Source organism: Hyaena hyaena, unplaced genomic scaffold, assembly GCF_003009895.1.
Source record: "Hyaena hyaena isolate Hyena2069 unplaced genomic scaffold, ASM300989v1 scaffold_882, whole genome shotgun sequence".
Lineage (NCBI taxonomy): Eukaryota > Metazoa > Chordata > Mammalia > Carnivora > Hyaenidae > Hyaena > Hyaena hyaena.
The window spans coordinates 716934-736323 of NW_024081513.1; the positions used below are offsets into that span (position 1 = coordinate 716934).

The 19390-nt window shown below is 39.1% G+C and overlaps 1 long non-coding RNA gene across 6 annotated transcripts in view; it reads right to left on the reverse strand.

The window, feature by feature from the left end:
- Positions 1-7476: 7476 nt before the first annotated feature.
- LOC120222474 overlaps positions 7477-19390 on the reverse strand; it is a 70721-nt gene continuing 58807 nt past the window's right edge. For 4 of the 6 annotated variants that reach the window (XR_005526057.1, XR_005526052.1, XR_005526056.1 and 1 more), the window contains 3 exons: positions 18266-18541; positions 8614-8701; positions 7477-7506 (listed from right to left, as the gene is read on the reverse strand). This is a non-coding gene — a long non-coding RNA (uncharacterized LOC120222474). Of the gene's footprint in view, positions 7507-8613; positions 8702-17797; positions 17923-18128; positions 18542-19390 lie in introns of those variants that run through there. The other 2 variants (XR_005526054.1, XR_005526053.1) reach the window with 2 other exon arrangements.

The window sequence follows — 19390 nt, forward strand, 5'->3', positions numbered from 1 at the left end:
AATGTGTGGACGTTGAATCAAAGAAAACTTAGAAACTGAAAAAAAAATCACTTACGATGCAACTGGAAATTTAAATATTTATTTAATGACATTAAGGAATTAGTATTAATTAACTTTTGAAGTGTGATAATGGTATTTTGTAGCTACGTTTAATTTTTTATTGAGATATAATTAACATCTAACAGTTTCAAGTATGCAACGTAATGATATTTGTATAATTTGCAAATATGTTTAATGTTTTAAAATTTTCATAATGTTTATTTTTGAGAGACAGAGTATGAGCGGGAAAGGGACAGAGAAAGAGGGAGACACAGAATCGGAAACAGGCTCCAGGCTCGGAGCTGTCAGCACAGAGCCCAATGCGGGGCTCGAACCCACAAACTGAGATCATGACCTGAACCGAAGTCGGACACTTAACTAACTGCTAAGTCCCAAATAAGTTTAATTTTTTAGGGAGTCTTTCTAGCGACACAAAACTACTTACGGTGAAATACCTTGATGTTTGGTATTCTTCAAAATAATACAGGGAGCGAGGTAGATGGGAATATAAATGAAACAAGATTGCAGGTGAGTTGTTAATTATGGGAACTGAGTAACTGGTATCTGGCAATTCATTAAACTATTCAGTTTAACTATGTAAGTTAAAGGTTTTTTCATAATAAAAAGTAACACAATCACCATCACCCCTGCCAAATTATAACTCAGTTTATAAACGTGCTCACAGAAAAAAAACAGGGGAGGTAGAACAATACAAAAAATGAGTAGAAGTAAAGGTGGAAAAGACCACCTATATGTACCAAAATAGTTTTGTACATTTTTTATGGAATTATCCATAAGTAATGGCTATGATCATGTTACAGTATAATTTTGATTGCTGTTTCCACCCTTCACTTCCTAGATAAGCTCATTAAATATTCTCTATAAGCTAATGACCCAAATATATATCAACAGCCTGGTCATCTCTCCTAATTTCCAGACTATATATCCAATGCAGCTTGACATCTCCATTTGGGTGTCTAAACAGCCTTTCAAATGTAACATGCCCGCCTTTGTGTGATCCTGATCTACACCTCTAAGTCCAAACAAATCCCCAGCCAGCTCCTCTTGCTGTCTTCCTATCTCAGTTGATGGCAACTTGATTCTAGTTATTTAGGCAAACATTCTTGATGTCATCCTTGGCTTTTCTTTCTCTCCATATCTGTTCCTTCAAATTTTTGGTCAGCTTTTCATTTCAAAATATATCCAGAATTTAACCACTTTTTACCAACTCCATTCCTAATGGGTATCTCTGTTGCCTGCTGGCCATTTCATAACAGAGCAGCAGAGTGAGTCTGTTAAATGATGTCTTATCATGTCATCCATCTATTCCAATGGTTCTCAACTGTGTGTTATTTTGCTTCCTTGGGGACATTTGGCAATGTCTGCAGACATTTTCCTCCGTCAAGACTGGTGTTTGCTGGGGGTGGGATGGTACTGACGTCAACTAAGTATAGGTCAGAGATGCTGCTAAACATCCTACAATGCACAGAACACCCCTCCACAAAAAGATTAACCAGCCCTAAATGCCAACAATGCTGAGCTTGAGAAACCTTGTGCTACTCAAAACCCTGAGATGGTGTTTACATCTCAACTCTTACAATGGCCTAAAAAGCTTTGAACTTAACACAAGTCTTTTTACTACAGTACAGCTTTGCTGCCCATCAGTGAAGCAGCTATTACTTCCTCTTTTCTTCTTTAATTCCATGATTTAAATATTAAAGAGGAAATGAAATAAACGTATTTGAGATTTTACTGTTTTTGCTTAAATTCCTACTTATGCCCACTAGGTGGAGCACTTCACTGTTAAATAATGGCACACCAGTTGCACTGGCAGAAAGGCCATGGCATTGTGATAAGAGCCAGCCTTCCCTAACACCCCTTTTTAATAAATTTTGTTATGATAAGTAGCAATTATTTTTTCACAATTCCACAATACAATTTTTCAATTCAGTCAACGGATTAGTTCATGAAGAGTTTGTCTTCAAACGGATTTTGAATTCAGAAGCATTCTTTTTAAAATAGTTGCTTTAAAGATTTCTGTCTTGAATTTTTGGGCACATATCTCTTTCGCGCTAAAGCCAGTCCCACTTTCGCACTAAGTACAATCTTTGTTAGGTCTTTCCTCCTCCTACCTGTGAAGGAGTTCCGGCACCCAGTACAGGGCCAACATAATGGGTCAAGGAATCAACAGAAGCCCACCATGGCCAACTAAGAAATGTTTCTCTGAAAGATTTGACAGGGACACAGCCGAGACAGAATTGTCCATTTCAACAGCACAGTGGAGTCCTGGGGCTATATAATACACAGCCTGTGTGGCCATGAATGATGGTGGCCTGGGATTCGGAGTGCCCACTAGGCATGCTCTAGGTCAAGCTGCTGCATGTACTGGATGACTCCTAAATGATAATTTTTTTTTGTAGATTCTGCTTATTTTTGCACATTTCGCATGACATGGATTTTTCTTTGAGAGGGTTATTAAGGCTTCCCTAATTCATTAGTAATGGGTTGGATCTACCAGGTGTCAGGAGCTCAAAAGGACTGGGCCATTCAGCTTCTACTGAAAACTCCTCTTTTTATATTGTCAGTGCAGCTAGAAAAATCATCTCTCCTTTGCCTATGGAACAGCCAACCAAACTGCTAATAGAGTCTGCATTCTTATCACTTTACATCATTTTCAAATTATCTTACATTCTTTTCTAATATAAATTTTATTAGTACACGTTGACAGTTTAAAAATGGCTGCAGGAATTCAGATGCATCTCTTAGAAATCATTTCCAATGAATGACAGGCATTTTATAGAATGTTTTCTTTACATCACCTTGTGATTCCTTCAACGCAGCAGCACTGAGCAAACAGAAGCAACATACAGGCTTCTGTTGTCATTGGCTGCCTGCTCCTATGGTTACCAAGATGAGCCCACGAAGCTTGATCATCCTGGTCAGTAAAGTGGCCTGGTTCCTAGACTATAAATATCAGAATGGCTGTACAGAGTAAAGGGACGAAAGGGCATTTGTCAGTATTTAGTCTCTCTTTTAGGTAAAGAAATATGAGGATGTTGTGATACAAATTATTTTTAAAACATAAAGCACTATATGTTTTCTGTGTTCTTTAAATAACTGTTCTCAATCCACTTGCCTCAAAGTACCTCTGGGGAGCATCTGAAGAGTGCAAAACAAACATTTGAATTAGGAATTGGGTGATGAATTCAGTTAGTGCATCTAGATCATTTGTGACAGGACATGAGATTAAAAGTCATGACTGAGACACTAAGACTCAATAGACAGCATATTCCAAAGTAAGATGGCCCGTCCTTGAAGACTTGTAGAAAAGGAGGTCCCTGGAAACCCGGGACACAATTCTTCAACCCCTCCCCAACATAAAGGGTCTAAAAACGTTGAGAGTGGTACCTAGGAGAAGAATTTTTTTGGCTTTGTAGCCAAAGAATTTTTTGTAATTGAGCTACAAGCCCTTCCTCTTCTCAGAAAGAAGTACATGTGGGCTGTAGCCCTTCAAAAAGGGGATCTTCAGTGATTCAGTTGAAGAACTTGATATGTTCCCTGCCATGGTGTGGACAGAAAAGACTGGTGTCTGACTTCTCCCTGGAATATTGCACACATGCTAGATACAGCTGGCATGGCTCGCTTCTCTGAGGGCACCAACAAAGGAAATGTTGCCATATCAAGATTAATTTCCATTCCCAGAGATTATGAGGTCAAGGATATCTGAGTAGTATTTCCAGTTGTGGGAAATGTGATTCAGCCAGCTTAGAGTTGTTCCAAATTTTGCCCAAGAGAGCTGCTTCAGGTAGTTAGGAGATGAGCAGTGAGGTGAGTCCAGCAAAGAATCTTCACTGAACAGGGCACCTGGGTGACTCTTCATTGAATAGTCAAAAGGAAAACCTGGGCTTTAAGGCAACACAGTGAGCCATAGGAAGGTATCTTGCCCAAGTCATGGAAAGTACAATAAAAAGTTCCCAGTGGTATGGAGGAAGATCTCAAAAGAAGGTACCAACGCTGCCGCAGCCACCTGTCCTGTCACAGGATATCAGCTCTGAACATTTGCCAAAATCAGAGAGTGAGGCCGTCTTATAATAATATCACTAAGAACTCCCACTCTGCTAACTACCCTTGCATCTCCCTGCTTTGATGCTAGCTGGGTCAGAACACTGGCAAGGCACAGAAGAGGCCAGATCTTAGTAGGAGGAAAGAGATCATGATCTCTCTACTGACTGCAAGTAGCTGGCCCACAGCATCCTCAGCTGGAGAAGAGAAGACATCTTCACTTGAAAATTGTAAAGTTTTCATTAATATGTAGGTGTGATAGCTATCTCCAAAAATTAGCCCATAATCACACCTTCCAGTATTCACACCCTCATGTAGTCCCCTCCTACACTGACTCTGGGATGGCCCTGTGTCTTCCTGTAACCAATATAATGCAAAGGAAGTGATGCTGTGCTGGTTCTGGGCTTAAGCTATAAGGAGGTCTGGTCATTTACAATGTTGTGTCACTGGGGAATCTTTCGTGCAAGAAGGCCAGTTATGCTGCTAAAGAGACCACCTGGAAAGGAAAGCCTGAAACTGCACAGAGAAGGAAAGGAGACTGGCTACTTCACTCAAGTTTAAGGTCAATCTTATTTCATCTATATCTATACCCAGTTTCCCCCCATTTATCTTGAAGCAAATCCTAATCATCATATAATTTCATTTGTAAATATTTTAATATGTGTATCTAAATGAAAAAGATTCTAAAAACATAGCTCTTAATCCCATTATCACTTAAAAGTTATAATCTCTTAGTATTATTATCAGTGTTCAAATTTTCCTAATTTTTCATCTGTTAAAATTAAGATCTATATAAGAGCCATATAGAATTTTACAAAAGTGGAGCCAGCAAATGGAGAGACTTCCCAGTAGTGAGCTGGTCCACCCCACAGAGATCTTACAAGGCTCAGGACTTGGAGGTGCCAGGCCCTGTGGAAGTTGGGAATGAGGCACGGAGCTGAAAATAAGATTGTTTGAAGATGTGCAGCAAACAAAAGAAAGCTTGAGTTCAGAACTCAGCAATATCAGGCATCGTGGGTGGCTAAGGTGAGAGGCAGACAAGAAAGCAGGGAATGAGTGAGAGTCTACATTCAGAAAACAAGACCAGCTCTCTAGCCACTCTCCCTGTCCAGGACATCAGAAGCCTGAGAATGAATAAAACAGGATACAAATATGCAAGGACAGAGTAAAGAGGCTAGGAAAGCACAGCAGGTATGACATGCTAACAGATACTGTGGAAGGGAGAAAGCTGGTGGATGCCAACTTAGCCAAGTGAAAACAGCTGAAACTTACGCGCCGGCAAAAAGGGTGCCAACAATGAGGCTTCACTTTGCAGGACCCAGCAAAGACCGGGGAATTGGAGACTGGGCGAGGACGGCTTAATGAAGTTTGATTGAAATTCAGACTATTTGAATCCTTCCTCTACCACCATAAAGCCAGGCATCTAGAGGTTTATTTTCCAGAAAAATTGAAGCCAAGACACTCTGGACTTAGCGATGATGAGTATAGCCTGGGGTCAGAGTGAGTCACTTTATTAGCAATAGGGATTCCATTAAATTCCTCATAGTGAATCGTAAGATCTCTCTGTTCCTTTAGCTGGCCCTTCCATCACAGCCATTCAGGGTATTGCACTGAGGTGAGTTTGAGAGGATTTAGCTCTCTAAAGGGAACAGGCATGACAAGAACTAGGGTGGTTACTAATAAGAAACCATCACAAAATTTAGTGGCATGCAACAGAAACCATTTATTATGCTACTGGTTCTGTGGATCAGGATTTCAGACAGGCTATTCTCTAATAAAACTTACGTGGAGATGTTTGTCTCTGCTTTATAACACCTGAGTCTCACCTGGGAACACTCAACCACCTGGAGCAACTCAAATGACTAGAGACTGGAATCATCTAGAAACTTCTTCAATCATGGGTTTGGTGCTTGGTGAGATGGTGTAAAGACTGGGCTCAACCAGGACTGTCAACTAGAATGCCTACATGCAGTCCCCATGTAGTAAGAGCTTCTAACAGCATGGTGGACCAGTCCAGCAAAGAAAATAGGAGATCCCTGGCCATTTATGATCCAGCTTTGCCTGTCATATTGTGTCACTTCTGCTGTCAAAGAAGTCAAAACTCACCCAGATTCAAGCGGCCATAGGCATCATTTTTCAATAGAAGGAGTGTCAAAGAATTTGTAGCCAGGTTTTAAAGCCACCACAGATAATCACGAAAGAAGTAGACAAATGGTCAGTGGCTTATCAGGGAAATGAAAGCAGAAGGCCAGAGAAAAATCAGACTAGCCCTGGTTGATAAGGGTTATGGTAACAAACATAACTTCCCAAACCACCTCCTGGTGCCTGAAGCTGGCCTAGTCAGCTCTAGTTCCAGAGTTTCAGGGAAGAGCATCCAGGGCTCTGGGGAGCTGGGAAGATGAGGGAAGGTCAGTATGGGGTGAACCTCTGGAGCCCTATCAACCACAAGCTCAGCGGTACTTTGTTTAGACCCTGACTCAGGAGGATAACAAGGGAAATTTGAACATTGATGATACTGAAGATTACCGGTAATTTTGGAGTATGATAATGACATTATTGTTAGGTTAAAAATGATATTATTTTGTTTTAAAAAAGAGTCCTTATTTTTTCACAAAAGTGCTAAAGTAAGTACAGATAAAATAATATGAAGTATTGGATTTACTTCCAAATAACCCAGTGAGGGAAGGAGAAGGAGATGGGACTATATATGAAACAAGACTGGCTATATAATCACAGAAATGGGGGGTTGTTATACTATTTTCTCCTCTTTTGCATATGTTTGAAAACTTTCACACTGAAAAAAAATATTGTTTATTTATTTTGAGAGAGCTAGAGCGAGACCACAGGGAGGGGGCAGTGAGAGAGAGAAAGAGAGAGAGAATCCCAAACAGGCCCCTCACTGTCAGCATGAGCCTGACATGGGGCTGGAACCCATGAACCATGATATCATGACCTGAGCTGAAATCAAGGGTCAGAGGCTCAACCAACTGAGCCACTCAGGTGTCCCCGCATTGAGTTTTTTTTTTTTATTTACACACGTACGCATATAAATGGGAATTAACCTCTAAAATAGATTTGCCTTATTTTATTTGTTTGTTTATACTTTTTATTTAAAGATTTTATTTTTAAGCAATCTCTACACCCAACATGAGGGTCAAATGTACAACCCTTACATCAAGAGTCTGATGCTCCAATGACTGAGCCAGCAAGGTGCCCCTGCATTTGCCTTACTTAAAAGAGCAATGAGGGGGGCTCCTGGGTGGCTTTGGCTCAGGTCATGACCTTGCGGTTGGTGGGTTCAAGCCTCTCCTTGGGCTCTGTGCTGACAGCTCGGAGCCTGGAGCCTGCTTCGGATTCTGTGTCTCCCTTTCTCTCTGTCCCTCCCCCATGCACGCTCTGTCTCTCCTTCAAAAATAAATAAAAACATTATATTAAAAGAGCAATGAGGAACTTCTAATATTAATATATTAGTAAATTTGCATTTACTTAAGTTAATTTTTATTTTATAGATAGCAATAAGTGTAGCACTTTATATTTTATGAAACTCTTTGACTTTTACAACAATTCCACGAGGTAGGCAGCTAAAAGTATAGAGAGATAAAGGGATATATTTAAGGTCACACAGGTCGTATATAGGGGACCCAAGTCTCAAACTTGAGGTTTTGGCTTTGTAACTTGTTACCATTACGTCATAATTTACTGTGCAGCAGGGGTTCATAGCATTTAGGGGTTATGTGATACTTTGATAATCTGATTAAATCTAAAAAACCTCTTCCCAGAAAAATATATATGTGCACACACCCAAAAATGTGGTAAGAATTTTCAGCGATGGAGAGCTTCATGGCTCCTAAGAACATGCTTTTTAGTCAATTACATTTCTCTTTTATTTGCTGTCATTACCCAGCCATCAGAGTTCTAGCTTCTTTCTTCATGCAATTAGCTGCATCAGACCTGTTCTCTTGCTTTCCTTCCTTCCATCTTTGCACTGACCATGAGGATATCTTCACTTAGCCCTAAATCAGCAGCCCCAGAAAAAGCTATTTCATTTTGTAACGTTTAACTTAATGTTCCCTGTATTTCTATAGTGTCTAGTTCAAAACTCTCAATCCCAAGATATTCAGATTGGCCATAATCTACTATTGAAATGGTACCTTCTCTGGGTAGCTTTTCCCATGGCATGGAGAATTATTCCCTCTTCTGTGTTCCTATAGCACTCTGAGCATGTCTCTATCAATATTATATCTCTATTATAATCTATATTATAATGATCTAGTTACACATCGTGCTCCTCCAGGAGACTGTGAGCTCCTTGAGACTGGTAACCATATTCACTCATACCTAGGGGATAGCTAACACAGGGCATGACACATGCTAAACATGAAATAAATGTTTCTGAATTAATAAGCAAATTACTCCAGACATCCTACTTAACAAATAAAATAGTAAAAAAATTTTTATTAAAAATTAAACAACATAAAATAACAAAAGCAATAAGAACAAGAACAAACTAACCTATAAAAACTTGCCAGGTATATTATCCCTTGGAAGTCAATTAAGTAGGAATTGTTTTGAATGCTTCCTTCTACTGCTCTTCTGGTGACTGGAAGTCAAGAGATATAGTTTGATTTAATATTATTAAAGGTTCCTAGTTTTATTAACTACCTACCTGGAGATTATTTGAAGACTTAATCTAATTAAGATATTAACTCCCAATGACTGGCCAAGAGGCCTTTGTTCCTACCTGTATTCATTAAATGTACTCTTTCGGGTTAAACAACAAAGGCAGAACTGTTGTCTCCAGAAGGTGTCTGCTAAAAAGAACAGATGTTACCTTGGTCAAAAGCAATAAACCTTGAGCTAGTCTCCCACCATCAACGAAGTGTGGCCCACAAATATGGTCCCTGAATGGGGAGTTGGACTCCGAACAGATGGGTAATTAGTCAGGAAATTCTGTTGAGAGACATTTTGTAAAGAATGAGGGGCATGATGTACTGCACGGGGACTCCAGAACCAAGAATGTGGATGAGGAACAGTGGTGAGGCAGAGGGATGCTGCTAAGTGAAAAGGACACATAGCCTTTTAAGTGAAAATTCTGCCAACATGACCAAAGTAGGATTTCTTTGACCGTTTATTCTTTGGTTTTCCTTAAATCTGGTTAATGATGAAAAGGGATTACTGTGGTCTTCAGAGGGGAAGGTTAAGTCTTTTGTAGATTAATGTGATTTTTACTTAAGTCATAAAACCGTTTTGTCTGCAGTGTAACAGCAATTAAAACAAAATGTTTGACTTACACCTCCAAATATGATGAAGTAACTGAGATTAGATTTCCTCTTCTACCAAAACCACTAGAAAATTGGACAGAAATACAATAAACTGTCTTCAGACTTTAGACAACAGATAATGCCGGCCTGTGATCCTTGACAGAAGGTTAAAAATAAAGCAATATGAGGTTACTCTTTCAATTATTCTAGTTTTCTGTACTTTCTGGATGGAAACTTGTGGCATGACAGCCTAAGGAGAGATTAGTGGACTTGTTGTGTGGAGGACCCAGAAATCAGAAGTTGAGGGGCTGGTTGGCATTTGTAGGTCAGTGAACTGGAGAATAGAAAGCCATGCAGAGAAAGAGCACCAGAAGCTTGCATAGAGTTACACTTGAGTCTATTATTATATACTAATCTATGCAGAGCATGAAAACTCCTCCCAGCCAAGCAACAAACCACAAGGGAGCTGTAAAATCAATAATTTTCAGAGATCATACTTGACTGAAAGCTATTTGAGTTTCAAGTAGTCAAAGTAGTGAGGCCTCATTTAACATTAAATAGGGACCCCAGAAGGTTAACACATCAGTAGTAGGGCTAGACTAACCCAAGAGAAAAGGCTACTCTAGATATTCCTAAAACGTTAAAAACAAACTTTAAAATGATCACGTTCATCTTTGATTGCTTGCCAAAACAAACACACTTTCATGGAAGAAGACAAAATCTAGGCATGCAGATTGTAACAAGTCATGGTTCCCAGCATCCAATAAACATTACTAGACATGGGGGCACCTGGGTGGCTCAGTTGGTTAAGCATCTGACTCTTGATTTCTGCTCAGGTCATGATCTCGCAGTTCATGAGATTGATCCTTGAGCATTGGGCTCAACCCGACAGCACAGAGCCTGCATGGGATCCTCCCTCTCCCCCTCTCTCTCTGCTCCTCCCCTGCTCATATACCTTCTCTCTCAAAATAAATAAATAAACTTAAAAAAATTAATTACTAGACATGTAAACAAACAAGAAAATGTGAGTCATCACCAGGAAAAAAATAAGTCAGTAGTGAAAACCTAGAAATGATGAAGATGGAATTAACATATAATAGCCTTAAAATTGTTCTAAGCAAATGGACCAAAAGAATTAAATAAAACCATGAAATTAGTGAGGAGAGAAGTAAAAAATGTTTAAAAGGAAATAAGTGGGACTCCAAGAATGAGATATCAATGTCTACAATAAACATGTTACAGGATAAAGGCAACAAAAGACTGGATGGTGTAGAAGAAAAGATTAGTGAAGCTAAAGATGTAGGAATAGAAACTATCCAAATGGAAAGAGAAAGAAAAAGGGCTAAAAAAATGAATACAGACTCAGCAATCTTTGCAACAATGTCTACATACATATAATTGTAATCCACAAAGGAAGGATGGTGGTAGAATAAATATTTGATTAAATAAAGGGAAAATATTTCAAAATTTTATAAAACCCACAAAATTATAAATCCAAGAAACTCAGCAAATCCCAATCAAAATTAACAAGCAGATAAACAATTAAAACCCCACCAAGGCACCTCTTAATCAAATTGCTGAAAATCAGTGATATAAAGATCCTAAAACAGGTACAGGAAAAGAGAATTATCCTTTTACATAAAAGAGAACACAGATAAAAATGTCAAACTTCTTTCAAGAAACAATACAAGCCAATATATAGTAGAAAAACAGATTTGAGCTACTGAAAAAAGAAAAAATTAGAATTCTATATGAAGCCAAAATATCTTTCAGAAATGGAGGTAAGAAAAAGGTTTATTCAGAGAAACATAAACAGCACATTGTAAGATTGTGGATTTAAACCCAACCATATTAACAATTCATGAAACATCTATCAACTAAAGGCACTAAATAAAAGACCAAGACAGTCAAATTGGATTAAAAAAAAAAAAAAAAGCAATACTCAACTCTATGATACCTCTGAAAAACCTACTTTAAATATCAAAACTTAGATTAAAAGTTTGCTTAATGTAGGCAAAAGATTTGAACAGATATTCCATCAAAGAAGACATACAAACAGCCAATGAGCACATAAGAAGATGCTCAACATCACTAATCATCAGGGACTGAAAATACAGTGAGATACAATCACCCACTAGAATTACTAAAATTAGAAAGATTGGCAAGGGCAAATTTTGGCAAGAATGTAGAATAACTGGAACTCTTGTAAATTACTTATGAGACTATAACACGGTAAAACACTTTGGAAAACAGTCTGGCAGATTCTTACAAAGTTCAACACAAAATTCTTATAGGACCAGCGATCATACCTAGGAATTTACTTAGAAAAATAAAAGCATATGTCCACTTGAAAAGCTGTCCATGAATATTCATAGAAGCTTTATTCAAAATAGTCAAAAACTGAAAACAATTTAAATGTCCATCAACAGTGAATGAATAACAAATTATACTATTGAATAAACAAATTATAGTATAACCATACACCAGAATACTACTTAGAAAAAAAACATGGAAATATGTAACAACATGGATAACCCTTAAAACATGTTGCAGATGAGAAAACACACAGAGTGAATGTCTAGAAAATTCTTGCAATGGCAAAACTCATCAGTAGTGGCAGATGAGGTGTTGCCTGGGACTCAGGTGGAGATCATTTACTACCAAGGGACTCAAGGAAACTTTTGGGGGTAATAGAAATGTATTGAAGATGGTGGTAGTTGTACAGGTGAATGCTTTTGTCCAATCTCGTTAAACTAGACATTTAAAAATGAGAGCTTATTACTATATATAAGCTATACTTCAATTACGTTTATTTTTATTTATTTATTTTTAATGTTTATTTATTTTTGAGACAGAGAGAGACAGAGTGCGAGCAACGGAGGGGCAGAGAGAGAGAGGGAAACACAGAATCTGAAACAGGCTCCAGGCTCTGAGCTGCCAGCACAGAACCCAATGCGGGGCTGGAGCCCACCAACCGTGCGATCATGACCTGAGCCGAAGTCGGACGCTTAACCGACGGAGCCACCCAGGCGCCCCTTAAGTTGATTTTTAAAGAGGCATTTTCATCAGAAGAAATGAAGGCTGCTATGAAGTATGATTCCCTGAGATGACCACTGGTCAGCCAGTAATAATCATCCTGCTTATTATAGAATTTGTGTTATATTGACTTGATATCCAAGCTACGATGTGAATATAGCTTCCTTGGTACATCCATGGGGGTTCTGCATGGCTAGAATTTATCATGAGATCTGGATGGTGGTAAGTCTGAGTGAGAAATGCCAAAGAAAAAGAAGAAGGAAGACCAAAGTGCACAAATCTGTCACGTGGTTAATGGTGTCCTTGACCAGACACCACTTCAACTAGGTTCTAGAGATATCTAAGTAGAGGACAAGGCCAAACAAATATATATTATTCCTTGCCTTTTGGCTTTTGGACCCTCATTCTGTATCAGCCTGGTGAGAAGTGTATATACTAAGAGATACAGAAAAGGGAATAGAGCATGAAGAGAGGGCAGTTTACATGGGAACAAATGTTCATAAACTTGTTACAGCTCTGCTTCATGTCCTTCACATAGTAATGATCCAAGTTTACATAGTGTTTACTCTGTACCAGACATTCTACAGACGGATAGATAGGTAGATAGATAGATAGATAGATAGATAGATAGATAGATAGATAGATAGACAGATATAGATACAGAGATAGGTAGATATATAAAATCTATTTACTCATGACAACCCTCATTATTATCCCTGTCTGATAGTTTAGTAACTAAGATACATAGAGGCTAACTAATTTGTCTAAAGTCACACAGCTTTAAGAGACAGATCCAAGATTAAATCCCATATAGCATGGTGCAGAGTCTGTGCTTTTAATTGTTACATTATTCTACCAGTTGTACTCTGAAGTTATCAGCATTTCAGAACTATTCCTCACAGATAGAATCAAGCAAAGAGAGCTTTCACCTCCACCTTCAGATTGAGAAGTGTAAAAAAAAAAAAAAAAAAGCCTTTCTCCATTTCTTTCTCTCTATTTTCTTCTTTGCTGAAGGTTAACTGTCAATCAATTATTTTTATCTTTTATTTAATAGATACATGTCAAGTGACCTCTAAGTGTCTGATATTATGCCTATCACTGGGGATTCAGAAATAAATAAATTTTGACACTTGCTGTCAAAAGACTGGACGTTTTTCCAAGATAACTTGGAGAAAGGCACATCGTGGACATGGGAGTTCGGAGCACCTGCCACGCTAGTGTAATCCAGGGACTGAGGTAGCACAATATTGTATCCATGTTACGAGGAGACTGTCTGCACTAGACTAACTGAAGGTCACACCTGGGCATCCCTGGGGGTCCTCTTAGCTTTACCATTAAGCAATCTGAAGCCATAAAATGATTAGAGTTGGCACACTTTTAGAAGATTAATGTGCTAACAAATTAGGTGATTTCGCTCAGCTTGGCTATTGAGGATAACATATTGTGAATTTACTGAGCTCATCTGTGACCAGATTCCTCTGCAGGGTAATCGAAAGTGAATGGAAATGGCTATTTATGTATTCTCAGCCATTAGATGCTGCTTTCATCTCTGATTTTGTTGGATGATGAGTCAAAATGTATACTGAGATCACTGCCTGCGGGTGGCACTTTGCATGTTCAATTAACTAAGGCCCGTGCACAGCACTGGTCATGAAAAGGCAGATGGTGAAGGGAAGCTATACCGTTCAGCTTCAGAAATGACTCAGTGGCCAAATGGGGGGTATTTATGAATGTCCTTTTTGTTAGGGTTTCATGGTCACTGGGGCGGGGGGGGGGGTGGTGGCCATCAGCTATATTTGCAGTCTTATGCCAGTGTTGCCTAAAGTTTTGCATGGATGCTCAGAATAACTTTAAAACCCACCAAAAAAAGAGTTCACGGTGAAATATATTTAGGAAGACCTGTATTGAACAAACTTCATGTGTTTCTTTAGTGCAGGGTATTTCAGACCCACAAACATACATATATTCATTGCAAATCTCTTAAGAGTAGGAGGTAATAAAATTGTGAAATGTTTTTAAGGAAGTGAGCATTCATCAGGTTCCTATGTATTTATTCTATTAAATGTAATTTACACTAAATATTTTATCTAGATTATTTCACTTAATCCATATAACTATTCAATATGTCTTTACTTTCTGGAATATGGTCCTGAGGCCCGAAGTGCTCAAAAAACTTGCTAAGGTCAGAATGAGCAAGTAGCTTTACTGGGATCTGAACCCAAGCAATTTGCTGCAGAACCCATACTCTTAGTCACAATGCTTTATTTTCTTCCTTTTTCACTTTTTATTTTTCTAAAGACTATCTTGCTCAGGCAGAATCCCACAGATCACCCTTCGAGAAGGACATATCTAGGGCTAAAGATATCAGGTATTGCTGGGATGTGCCCCAGCTCAGAGTGGAGATAAGGAAATAGAGTCAAGGTTAGACATTTTTCCACTCTCCCTAGTCTGATCCTATTCTTTAGAGTTCTAATAAATTAATGACTCCTGGACTTTTGAGCGAGAGCTGACTCCCCATTTTCCTGAGCATTAGAATTGCCTTGTGCCTATCTAGGTCATTCTTCACATTTCTATTCAAGCATCACAAAATCCCTGACAGCATTCTTTCATTAAGCTTACTCATTTTTTAGTGCATATCAGGCCCTTGCTTATCTGTGGCTTTCAGAGCTGATTGAGGCATACATGCAGGAATCCAACATAGATGCAAAACTGGTTTGTTGGTGAGGCTGACTATACACTGTGGTTTAAAGATGGCATCTGCAATAGGCCGTCTAAGACTTTATTCCTGAGCAAGGCCAATTTACCCACCCAAGCCCTGAAAGAGCAAGCTGGCCCCCAAGGGGAGGTTGATGGGGCTGTGTAATTTCTTCTCCCACGTTTCTCTTCAATGAAGTAAGCATCCCAGAGAGGAGTGAAAGAGGGCTTAGAGAGAGACTAGAAGCTCTGAGGCAGGAGAGAAGGAAGGCTTGGGAGACAAGGTGACCAAAGAAAAGTCATTTTGGTCTTAGGCTGACCCTTAATCTAAAAGTCAGCAGGTCACAAGAAGAGTCACAAGATCTGACTCATGGAAGACCACAAGACCCTACTTCCTCCCACAGCAAAAGTCATAAAGCCTGGACATTCTTAAAATTGCTCCTTGTGGGTAATTGCACAACCCTAAGACAATGGGAAAACTAACCGCCCAGTGTAAGTGATAAACCCAAAGATACAGTCAGCCCCTCCCTATATGATTAGTCAGTTTTTAAAAGAACTTATAAAACCCTTTATCTGGGAGGAGAGACTGCTACTTTGTCTATAAAGTATCCCTTTTCTTATTTCTATACTTAATAAATCTTTGTCCCTTTTTCTAAATGGCTTGCTCTTGAATTCTTTCTCACACAAAGCTAAGAACTATCTTGGTGATGGTCCTGAGGCCCTCCCTCTCAAGCTCTGACCCGTCCAGCATCAGTTCTTCCATATTTTTCTCTTCTGAGGAGGGAAGTAGATGTTCCTGCCCCTCTCTGGCAAATGGGTAAAATAAGAGAGGAATAAATGTTCTCCCACCCTGGATGTTAATGACAGGAGATAAAACAGCTAAACACAGAGAGTCTCTCAGAGCTGAGAGTCCAGTGGAAGAGAGAGGCAGACAAACAGACACATGAAACACTGTGAGATGAAAGTATGCATATATAGGAAATAAAGCAGAAGGTTATAGGAGAAATATGGTCTCAATTTCAACCACTTAAACAAAATTCACATTGTTTTTTTTTTCTTTCAGATTACATTGTCCTGTATTAATGTTTTTCATTCATTGATTCATCAAACATATGTTGAGTACTAACATCTATTGAGCTCTATAGATATAATACTGAATAAGATGAAGCCAGAAGCAGTCCACCCCCTTTAGGGGCACCTAGGTGGCTCAGTCAGTTGAGTGTCTGACTTCAGCTCAGGTTATGACCTCACAGTCTATGAGTTCGAGCCCTGTGTTGGGCTCTGGGCTGACAGCTCGGAGCCTAGAGCCTGCTTGGGATTCTGTGTCTCCCTCTCTCTCTACCCCTCCCATGTTCATGCTCTGTCTCTCTGTCTCTCAAAAATAAAAGTTAAAAAAAAATTTTTTTTTAAAGTCACTTCACTGGGTGCTGGGTGACTCAGTCGGTTAAGAATCTGACTCCTGATTTCAGCTCAGGTCATGATGTCATGGTTCATGAGTTCTAGCCCTGTATTGGGCTCTACACTGACAGTGCTGAGCCTGTTTGGGATTCTCTCTCTCTCTGCCCTTCCCTGCTCTCCCTTTCTCTCTCTAAAATAAATAAATAAATGTAAAAATCACTTTACTTGGATTAAGTAACCGTGTGTGAACTAATTTATTGCCAACCATTGGTTTATCTCTTATGTGGAAAGTCTTCAAAGTAATGCCACACCGGGGGTAAGCTTTGAGTAGTGGAGATATGCACAGGTCAAGGCCACCAACAGAACACTGTATTGGAAGGGAAGAGAAGAAGGGGAGTGTGGAAATAAATGGGTTAAGAGGTTTAGAAGTGTGTTGTGGAGGGCTCCCTCCTAGCCTTCACTTGCTTCACTACTTTGCCCAGAGTATGTCTTTTATTATGATAGGTTTGTCCCCGTGGAAGTTCATATGAGGTCCAGGGAGTCAAATGAAAGCTTTAGGACTGAACTGGTAGAAATCTGACAGTGGTTGTACTATTCTGACGTCAAAGGACATGAACCAGTAATTATTCTATTTGTGAAGGGAAGATGGAAAGATTGAGTACTTAGAGATAGAGAAGCCAAATTAGTTCTAATGAAATATAATGGATATAGAAACCAGGGTATGCTAATATGTCGTTCCACAAAATCAGATCTGGAAATTAAAAGAATCAAAAGGACTATGCAAAATTCCATGACTTGCTTGCCTGTATGGGAAGGGAGCAAAGCTATTACTTGCCAGTAGGAAACCCTGTTCCAGAGGAAAGGATGAATGTCTTCACAGAACCCTCACTGTGCTGAATACTGACTGTTGAGAAGACAGAGGAGAGCTTTCTACTCCTCTCCCCAACCCCAACTCAGCAGTCTTAATCCTGCTGAGTCTGCTCTACAGTTCTGTTTGTTTGTTTGTTTTGTTTTACTTTGTGGGGTCCTTTTTCTTGAGAGAGAGACTGCAGAAGAAGGACAGAGAGAGGGAGACAGAATCTATAGCAGGCTCTGCACTGACAGCAGCAAGCTGGATGCAGGGCTCAAATCCACGAACTGTGAAATCATGACCTGAGCTGAAGTCAGATGCATAAACAACTGGAGCCACCCAGGTGCCCCCACAGTTCATTTTACAATCTATAACAGTTGTCACTTAATGCATGATATAATTTGTCTCTTCATTTCATTTTTTTATCTGCTGTTCATCTCCCTCACAAGGACAGAGATCTTTGTTTATTCCTTAATGTATCCCCAGTGTCTGTAAGAGTACATGCAACTATGGGTCTTTAAATACTCCTCGTGTGATGAATTCTTTGCCAGCTTCCTCCAAGGAACCAAAATGGAGGTAGCACTATGAAAACAAGAGAAAGTGGTTTATGGGGGGGAAAAAAAACGTGTCATTTGAGAAGGAGAGTGAATGAGCTATAATCGATCATACTCAGGTTCTAAATTAGAGAGGGAAGACACAGCCCTGAAGGGGAAACCAGAACTTGGGGATTTGGTTAGAACAAACTGCTTCCCAAGAGGTACTGAAATAAGAGAACTACTACAAGAAACTTGGATTTACAAAACTAATTTTTCCCCATCCCTTCTTGCTATCACTTTAAGATAAAACATGTCCAGGTAGCCTTCTTCTGATGATTTAGTCCACTGCTTTTATGGAAAATCATCAGTTTGCTTGTTTAGTGGCTTACCAGCCGCGGGTGAGCAGTACACATCTGGAATATTGAGGGCCGTAAAGATTCACTAACACAGCTGGGTGTCTAAGTGAGTTTGAGGGTCTTCCTTCAGCTGCTGCAACTGGGAAGGGATGGAAAATTGTCTGTGTTTTTCCTTCTCTCGTCCCATAATTGTTTTCTCTTCTGAAGACTGAGTTAATTATACAGTGGCTATTTTAGGTTGCTTCTGACTGCATAATGTTTGTGGCCATGTATTTTCATCTGATAAAAAGAAGGCTCATTCTTGGGTCTCTGAAATAGAAAGGAAAACAACAATAGCTAACATTTGTGCAGTAATGATCACAAACAGTTTCGTTACGTTGTTGCAATGACCTTATAGAGTGATACTATGCCTGCAATGATTTTATTTCAAATAACCTGAGGCTCAGAGTTGCCGAGTTGTTTGTCCAAAGATGCACAGCTAGGAGAGTATTCCAAGGAGTACTCAGACCCATGTCTTGGAACTCAAAATCCTGAGCACTCTCTATTGTTCCCAAGTTATCAAAGTCCTTCTACAACAATGGTCTAATTGTTAGTCTGTCACATCATTCTGCCTAGAAAAATACAGACTTAAGAAGTACATGAATCCTTGGACTTTAGGGCCATAATCTTTTTTCAGACATATATTTTTTTTAATTTTTGAAATCACAATGTCAAAAAGATGAAAAAGAAACTGTATCTTCTAATTTTATTGGCTAGTTTCATTTGCCTAAAAATATACAAACCTTTGAGATTAATGTCAAGATAAGATTTGAATCATTACCTAGTCTTTCTTTTTTTGTTTTCCTCTGCTACAACTGGAATAGCCAGAAATAACACGAAAACATCCAACCTCCTTTTTTTTTTTTTTTTTTTTTTGCCTCATTACCACCAATCTGTATGTCATGAAAGGCCAAAAGAATAGTGTTGTTGTGTGATGGAATCCAACAAGACCTCCATTTGAAAGTTCTCCTTGAATATTGATTTATTCTAATAATGTTTCATCATTAGGTAGTCTTCCTTCCTTCCTTCCTCTCTCTTTCTCTGTCTCTCTGTCTCTGTCTCTCTCTCAAAATGCCAGGGCTTTTGGCATTTTGAAGAAGCATAAGCCCCTTCATATTG